We start from the raw sequence: 8,993 nt of genomic DNA on the forward strand, positions 1-8,993 counted from the left end.
CATTTCTTCCAGTGTGAAAATCATCGGCCGGCGCGGTGAAGGTGACACACCGAGGCGTCGGAGTGAATCTCACAGACAACCCCCCCCTTCGGACGAACGCCTCATAAATGTTCAATGGGATGGGGGTTTGGGGGGAGGGGGCGAGCGAGCGAGTGTACGCCTCAGTCATGAATAATGCACAAACTGAAATACATAACACCCCCCCTCGGCTGGGTTAATCTCTCCCCACGCCTCGGCCTTCAACGCGACCAAACTGATAATCAGGTCGAACGGACGCGGAGAACCAAGGGCAGGACGAAAGCCTAAACACGCCTTCTCATCTACCGCCTTAGCATTCTCGGTTCGTCTTTTTAATGTGTCACCTCAAGGTCTCCCTCGCATCACAATGCCGGTGACCAATGGGCTCTTTGGGAAGGGTATGCGGGGGGTGCAGAGTTCACAAAGGACCCTGGATGGTGCTTATACTGTATAGAGGAGGACGGCCATCACATTTACGCTGACGATGCATATGTTTTAGCTACAGATAGTGGAGGTGTGGGGACAGGAGGGATAGAAGGTGTGCGATGGCCTTGTAGACGCCTGAATATCCAATGAGGTCCCCCTTTGCTTTTTTTTTTTTTTACCCTCACAGCTTTCAAATATATATCAACTCTAAAGGTGAAAACATTTCAAAATATCAATCCGTATTCAATTTCAATGTTTTTTTTTTTTTTTAAGATTTTTTTTAGGGCTTTTCAGCTTTAATGTTATAGGACAGTGTAGAGAGACAGGAAATGTGGGAGAGAGAGAGAGGGGGGAGGACATGCACCCGGGTCCGCCGCACGAAGGACTAGCCTTCATATGGAGCGCGCCTTACCCGGTGAGCTACCGGGGCGCCCCCAAAAAACACGGTATTTCTTTAAACCAATCACAATTGTCTTCGTTGGAGTGGTTGCCATGTTGTTGTTGTTTCACGTAGTCTGGATTGGCCGACCACATGAATCGGTGCCACTCATTGGGCAGTAATAAACCAATGACAAGGCTTATCCCCAAAACCTACATCCGTTGAGGACGACTTTTTTTTTTTTTTAAAGATATTTTTTAGGGCTTTTCAACTTTAATGGGACAGGACGAGAGAGACAGGAAATGTGGGAGAGAGAGAGAGGGGAGGACATGCGGCACAGGACCCGAGCCGGGAATTGACCCCTGGTCCGCCACGCGAAGGACTAGCCTTCATATGGGGCACGCCTTACCCGGTGAGCTGCTGGGGCGGCCCCGAGTCGGACCACCAAACCAGTATACACCAGTAGCCTCACCTGCCACCACACCAGTAGATTGGGCAAACGTCTAACCCCATTCTACCTCACTCACATAGAGGGGGGCAAACCCAGTGTAGTACCGTGTGTCACCAGCAGAGGGGGACCCCCGTCCACCCCCTGGACCATTAGCGCAGTGTCATGCTAAGGCCTTGAAACCGAGACACATCACTTCACTTGATCTCTCCATCCCTTGAACCAACACCTGACAACACTTGAACGATTGAACACCTCGCCTATATGATAGACCAGGCGTTCCCAAACTGTGAGGCGGGGCCTCCCCTGGGGGGCCCTGAAGAAATTCAGAGGAGGCGCGGAGGGATGGTGAGAATAAATTGGATAGATAACATTAGACAGGAAGCACGGACTAGACAAGACAGGACAGTGCTGGCCCTTTTCTTGAATGTGTGTCCATTTTGTCAGTGTGGGCACATGTTACCAAACGCCCCCTCCCTGTGTGGGTCACTTCCTGTGGTTGGCTCGCTGTGATACCTCACGAAAAAAACAACAACCTTTGTCTGTCCGTCTGCTGTTGTAATTCCATCCATCTGTCCGTCTGGGGGTATAATCCCATTCGTCTGGCGGTCTGATGGTGTAATCGTGTCCGTCTGGCGGCGTTTCCCCGTATCGCCCTGCTAGAGCGCTCAGAGCGTTCGCAGCGCCGCTACACGCCGACCGCGGCGCAGACAGAGGCCCCCAGCTGTGTGACGCTCACCTCGCGGCTCCCACCGCCTCACCTCCCCCGTGATGAAGTGCCTGTTAGAGGCTCCGCAGCACAGCGGCTTCACGCGTACTCTGGGAGGTACACACACACACACACACACTCTCCGAAATGCAGGCGCAGGGGAAAAGGGCCAGTGTAGCGGCCCCCAGGGGTCCGGTCTGCGTCGGCGCTCGGGCCCTCAGCTGGGAGAGATTTCAAAAAGTCGAGGGGTGTTTGCGACCTCTTACACACACACACGCTTGCAAACAGACTTTCCAGATGTGCGGGCGGAGAGGCGGAGTGTGGAGGGGTGGAGGGGGGAGAGGCGGAGTGTGGAGGGCTGGAGGGGGGAGAGGCGGAGTGTGGAGGGGTGGAGGGGGGGAGAGGAGGAGTGTGGAGGGGTGGAGGGGGGAGAGGAGGAGTGTGGAGGGCTGGAGGGGGGAGAGGAGGAGTGTGGAGGGGTGGAGGGGGGAGAGGCGGGTGTGCGGAGGGCTGGAGGGGGGGAGAGGCGGAGTGTGGAGGGGTGGAGGGGTGGAGGGGGGAGAGGCGGAGTGTGGAGGGGTGGAGGGGGGAGAGGCGGAGCGTGGAGGGGTGGAGGGGGGAGAGGCGGAGCGTGGAGGGGTGGAGAGGGGGGAGAGACGGAGAGACGCAGACGTCTGGGACTCCTGTGTTATTGGGATCAGCCCCAGACCCCCCAGACGCCTGTCTAGACCTAAAGTATCTTCTAAACCACTCCAGTCAGCCGTATTGTCCTTCCTCGTATTTCATTCATTCATTCATTCGTTCGTTCGTTCGTTCGTTCGTTCGTTCGTTCGTTCGTTCGTTCGTTCGTTCGTTCGTTCGTTCGTTCGTGCGTGCGTGCGTGCGTGCGTGCGTGCGTGCGTGCGTGCGTGCGTGCGTGCGTGCGTGCGTGCGTGCGTGCGTGCGTGCGTGCGTGCGTGCGTGCGTGCGTGCGTGCGTGCATGCATGCATTCATGCATTCATTCGCTCGTTCATTCGTTCATTCGCTCATTCGCTCATTCGCTCATTCATTCATTCATTCATTCATTCATTCATACATTTGCTCATTTGCTCATTTGCTCATTTGCTCATTTGCTCATTTGCTCATTTGCTCATTCATTCATTCACTTGCCATCGTCCCACACTTCACCTACCTTGGTAGCATTCTGTCCCCCAACCAGCGACGTCAACGACGACTGCCATAAGCAAGCATGTGTACACTTGGGTTTGTGCATGTGTGTGTGTGTGTGTGTGTGTGTGTGTGTGTGTGTGTGTGTGTGTGTGTGTGTGTGTGTGTGTGTGTGTGTGTGTGTGTGTGTGTGTGTGTGTGTGTGTGTGTGTGTGTGTGTGTATGTGAGTGCGTCTGTACCAGGAGGATTGACTTCAACTCTCTGGATAAACTTCACATGTCGTCCTCTCCGTCACATCCATCTACTCTGGCCTGAAGACACGCTTGTCAAAACAACCAAATTGATTCATTCCAGTCCAACGATGGAAGCTTTATCTCGATACGCAGTACGCAAGTTATCGAATTCACTCTTTTATGGCCAGCGGTTAGCCTAGCCTGTATTAGCCTGCAAGCTAATTCTTATTGTTTTGGCTCTGCACTCACCTGCCTTCTCTGTGTGTCACTGCCTCATGGGGCGGCTGTTTCTCAGTTGGTAGAGCGGGTCGTCCAATGATCGTAGGGTCAGCGGTTCGAATCCCGGCTCCTCCTGACGACATGTCGAAGTGTCCTTGGGGAAGACACTGAACCCCAAATTGCTCCCAATGAGCAGGCTAGCACCTTTCATGGCAGCTGCCGCCATTGGTGTGTGTATGAGTGTGTGAATGGGTGAATGAGAGGCCTTCATTGTAAAGCGCTTTGGATAAAAGCGCTATATAAGTGCAGTCCGTTTACCATTTACCTTGTGGTTGATCAAAGACCCAAAGACAGTCCTGTAGATATTGATAGATCTGAGAGCATTCGGATAGGTTTAACAAAGTGATAATACTCCGCCTTTCCCACCAAGAGAGTGCCAGCTTGAGCGATTGTCATGAATTTAGTGTCTTGAGATCAATATATAAAGTGCAAGAGGCTGAGTGATTATTTGGAATAAGGCCTTTTCAGAAGGAGAGCTTCTTCACCTTGAAGAGTTTCTAGACATCGATTTGGGACGTTCGAGCGCCGGAGCTGGTATAGAAGTTCCAGTCTTGCTTCCTTTCACTGCTAGAGGAAATCTCTCTCTCCCTCTCTCTCTCATTCTCTCACACTCTCTCTCTCTGTCTCTCACTCTCCATCTCCCCCTCTCCCCGCTGGCCGTCATGGCTGTGCTCCAGCACTGCTCCTCTGGCTCTCCTCACACCCTTAATGCCTTCATTACCGGCGCAGGGGGAGTAGATCGGCTCGATCAAGGTTGTGATTAGCGGATCCGGACTGGACACTACGCAGAAACGAGCAGGAGAGACCGGGGAGGGATACCCTTGGGTTCTTCCTCCATCTGTCCACCACCGAGCGGAGATCCTCCTCCTCTCTCTCCCTCCTATCTTCTAACCAGGTCCAGTGGATGCCCCACTGTCACCAGCAGACCTCCCGGAGTCCGATAGATACCCCCGTGTCTGCTGTGGATGTCGTAGCATGTCCGTAGAATGTTCTCTCTCCTATGATGCTTTTTAGCCTCTCTCACTCTGAAATGTAATTTAATGTAATGTATTGCTTCATAAATGTTCTTAGCCGGTAGACAAACATACTCCTGGAGCTTGCTCGATCGCCTTGTTGAGAGGGGTCAGGGAAGAATTTTTACAGCTCACTTATCTGGCCCCCGGGTGATTACTGTTTTTTTGCTTCCCTCTGGAATATGTAGAGAGTGGGTCGTATGCCCACCTCCCTTGTTCTCTGTAAAGCGCATTGTGTTGCCTCTGGGTATGAAATGCGCTATACAAATAAAGCTTTGATTGATTGATTGATTGATTGAGATCCTCCCGATTACAGTCAGAGCCGATATGAACGGGGGTCTGTACTTTTTCTTTTGTTTTGCCCGGATAAGCAGATCAAACACGTCGTCGTCGCAATTCTTTTAATCGTGAAACGTTTTCACGCCTAATTGGGATATGAGTTGTGAGAAGTGGTAGACCTGCTGGGATTCATGGCTACACAGTCCATTACCAGCGCTTTCCTACGAGAGAGCGTCAAATTAAATCTAGCCTCACGAGCAAGCATAGACGGATTAGGAAATGAGGGGCCCCTGGGCACAGACACGTAAAGGCCCCCCCACTTCAATTTCATTTATCGTCTTTTTGAATTTGCCCGATCCATTTTGAAGATAATTTGAGAAAACTCACACAAAAAAGCAGCTTTATCCAGCTTGGTTTTAACTTGAGGGATCACAACACTATAGATATATATATACTATATCTATATACTACAGATAAACACTCACTTAAAAAGTATAATGACGGTTTATTTCTTGTGACGTCTTCAGAGTGAATGTTGAGGTTCTTGCTTGAGTTTTTTCAGCAGGATATTTGGGGGCTCTGTTATTGACATGACTGACGAAGCCCTTTGACTACGCGACAAGAAAGGGTCCCCTGAGCTTTTGGGGCCCCTGGCCCCCGGTAAGGCCCGTTTCGGTAATGTGTCAGATTTCGATAGCGCAATATTCCACATGAATCGCACGTGTGCATTAAATTACTGCTTAGCCAGCTTCCAAGCCTCCTAGACACACAGCCGTTCTGTCCGCTTTGATCAATGGCCAAGTCTGCGTTGTGAGCTGCAGACAAAGCATTGTGTCAGTCAAGACCAGCGCAAGGAAATAAGATATCTCTGGATCGGGCCGTATTTTCTTTCTGCCTCGTAGAGCATGCTGCGTGTTCTGCACCATCGAGGAGGAGAGGGAGAGAGAGAGAGAGAGAGAGAGAGAGAGAGGTGGAGAGGGAGAGAGAGACAGAGAGGGGGAGAGAGAGAGAGAGAGGTGGAGAGAGACAGAGAGAGAGAGAGAGAGAGAGAGGGGGAAAGAGAGGTGGAGAGAGGGGGAGAGAGAGAGAGGTGGAGAGGGGGAGAGACAGAGAGACAGAGGGGGAAAGGGAGAGACAGGAAGTGGGAGAGAGAGACAAAAAGAGAGGGGGAGAGGGAGAGAGGAGGGGGAGAGGGAGAGAGGGGGGAGAGGGAGAGACAGAGAGGGGGAGAGAGAGAGACAGAGAGAGAGGGGGGAGACGGAGAGAGAGAGAGAGGTGGGGGGAGAGAGACAGAGAGAGAGGGGGAGAGGGAGAGAGAGAGAGGTGGGGGGAGAGAGACAGAGAGAGAGGGGGGGAGAGAGAGAGAGGGGGGAGGAGAGAGAGACAGAGAGAGAGGGGGGGAGACGGAGAGGCAGACAGACAGAGAGGGAAGGAGGGGAGGGGAGGGTTGTGTCAGTGGAATGTAGATGAAGTATAGAAGAAGAAGTTGATATAAAAATACCACTCTGGGACTAGACTCCCGATTTGTGATTTGCCACAGATGGCTGCTTCCTTTATCAGACGGCAGAACGCAGACGACGGCAGAAACGTTTCGGCTGAGAACATCACAGGGAACGTAGGGAGGACAGGATGACAGTATAGGAAGGGATTTAAGGGCTGCGTAAGCTGGTTTTATCTGGGCTTTTATCACGGATGGATGCGGGCGCATGACTGAAAATCCACATCAAGTGGAGTACTGATCCTTTCTTATATGAGGATTGCTCTTGTAAGGCCTGTTACATTGGTCTATTAATTTGAGGGCCCATTGTGTGGCCCTACCTTTTGCGTTGCTGTGTGGTGAGTGTGTGTGTGTGGTGAGTGTGTGTGACGTGTAATGGATTTTAACTGATCTAGTCAAAAAGGATTTGCCAAGATTCGCTCAAACAGGTTAAGTCTGGTTTATTGAGAAAACATACGAGCGCAAGGACTTCCGGACAACGCACATGAGTGGTATCCCAAAGAAGTGCCGCCTCCTGGTCTTGCGCTGCCTTATATTCAAGCAAAACACAGGTATGGCGCTTCCAGGGATGTGATTGGCTAACACATTGTACGTCATATTAAATGGCAGGCGTCATCAACAGTGGTCGAGAATACAGACACGTGACATGAGAAAAGGCGGTCATTTCTTGAAGGGACAAAGGGACAAAGGATGGTTATTCTGGAGTAGACAACGTCTAGGTGTGTTGACCTCCTGGAGGTCATCCTGTCATGAATTAGGTTAGCACAGCTATGTGAAAGGTTGAGGGAGGTGGTGAATTACAAAAGGAGGTGATGAAACTATAATTTCGATGACAGACGAGACATCTGACATGCATTTTGCAGCTCGGTGACGAAGGTAAGAACGCGTGGCCTTTTGTGTTTCGTCCTCAAACAGGACGTTAACGAGTGCGTCAGCTTCTCTAGCGAGGTACAACATTGACCTATGACCTTGACTTGTCTGTTTTCCTTACGCCTTCAGTAAGCTTCCATTTTTCCCTGGAAGTTCCTGCCAGTTTTTATTCATATTTTCTTATTCTGTAAAGCACTGTTTTACATTTGCTTGTATGAACATGTGCTACTGTATACAAATACATTTGGCTTCGATAGGCCACGCCTGCATGTACATGTCAACCAAGGAATTTGGATAGCAACGCTTTTTTTGGGCCAGTCTCAGCTTAAAGAAATATCTGAAACAGAAGTCCCACTTTGTGAACCAATTGCAATGAAGTGTCGTGGTGAGCGGTGAAAGGAATAGCTTAGGTTTGTGACTGCTTGATTGAGAGAGAGTGAGGGAGAGAGAGAGAGAGAGAGAGAGAGAGAGAGAGAGAGAGAGAGAGAGAGAGAGAGAGAGAGAGAGAGAGAGTGTGTGTCTGTCGGCCACATTGTTTGAAGTGGTTTGTCTTTTTTTTTTTTGAGTGAAAGTATTGTTCTTGGAACCAAAGTGGGTCAGCAACATTCCGGTGACGTAAGCCAGAGGTGGGTGGGAGGGGTGGAGCTGGTCCTGTCTCTCTCTGGTCCTGTCTCTCTTCTGGTCCTGATCCTGTCTCTCCTCTGGTCCTGTGTCTCCTCTGGTCCTGATCCTGTCTCTCCTCTGGTTCAGTATCTCCTTGTTCCCGTCAGAGATGTTGAGTTCACAGTCAGCTTCCCGACCACACTGTTACATTACTAGTGTGTCACCTCAACAAGCGCATCCTTCTCCAAACCCCACTCAATAACGCTCTCTAGTGACCGTGGCATCAAGAATCCTCCCTACTTCAGCGGTGTGTCCCTTCTGTCTGTCCCCTCCCCCAAAAGGAACAAGCCCCTCCCACCAAGCGGCATACACGCCGACCCCACGGAGAGCGTGGCGCTCCTACACGGACACACTTCCCGCCCATCATTCTCGCGCCGCGCTCCCGTGTCGCTGACTTATCTGGGCGTGTCGCGAGCACGCAGAGGGGCGCTTGTTTTGTGACACAACCGGGAGTTTCTTCGCCGGAGAGGAACCAGTGAATATCGGGGAAGCTACCCCCTGCGGATTTCATTCCTGATTTCCTCATCCCGACTGTGTTGTCGTATTTTGCGCTCGCTCTTTTGCACTGTCCTGTCTTCGCTATGTCCTGTTTCGTCCCTGCACGCTGTCCAATGTTGTCTCGACTGTCCAATGTTGTCACCGTTGACCGAAACAATTTCTGAGTATGTTGAAAACTACAATTTTGGCAACAATGGCATTTTCATCTTGTCTCTCTTCCACCGAGAGAGTGAATCGCAGTCATGGAATAATTAGCAAACATAATTAAGCCCAGGCCGCGGATATTATAATTGGATTGACTGATCGTTTCAGATGGATTATGAAAAGTCTCTAGAGTGTGTGTGTGTGAGTGTGTGTGTGAGTGTGTGTGTGTGAGTGTGAGTGTGTGAGTGTGAGTGTGTGAGTGTGTGTGAGTGTGTGTGTGTGAGTGTGTGAGTGTGAGTGTGAGTGTGTGTGTGAGTTTGTGTGTGTGTGTGTGTGTGTGTGAGAGTGTGTGTGTGAGTGTGTGTGTGTGTGAGTGTGTGTGTGTGAG

The sequence above is a fragment of the Borostomias antarcticus genome (genome assembly GCF_949987555.1).
Source record: "Borostomias antarcticus genome assembly, chromosome: 34".
In the NCBI taxonomy this organism is placed as follows: Eukaryota; Metazoa; Chordata; class Actinopteri; order Stomiiformes; family Stomiidae; genus Borostomias; species Borostomias antarcticus.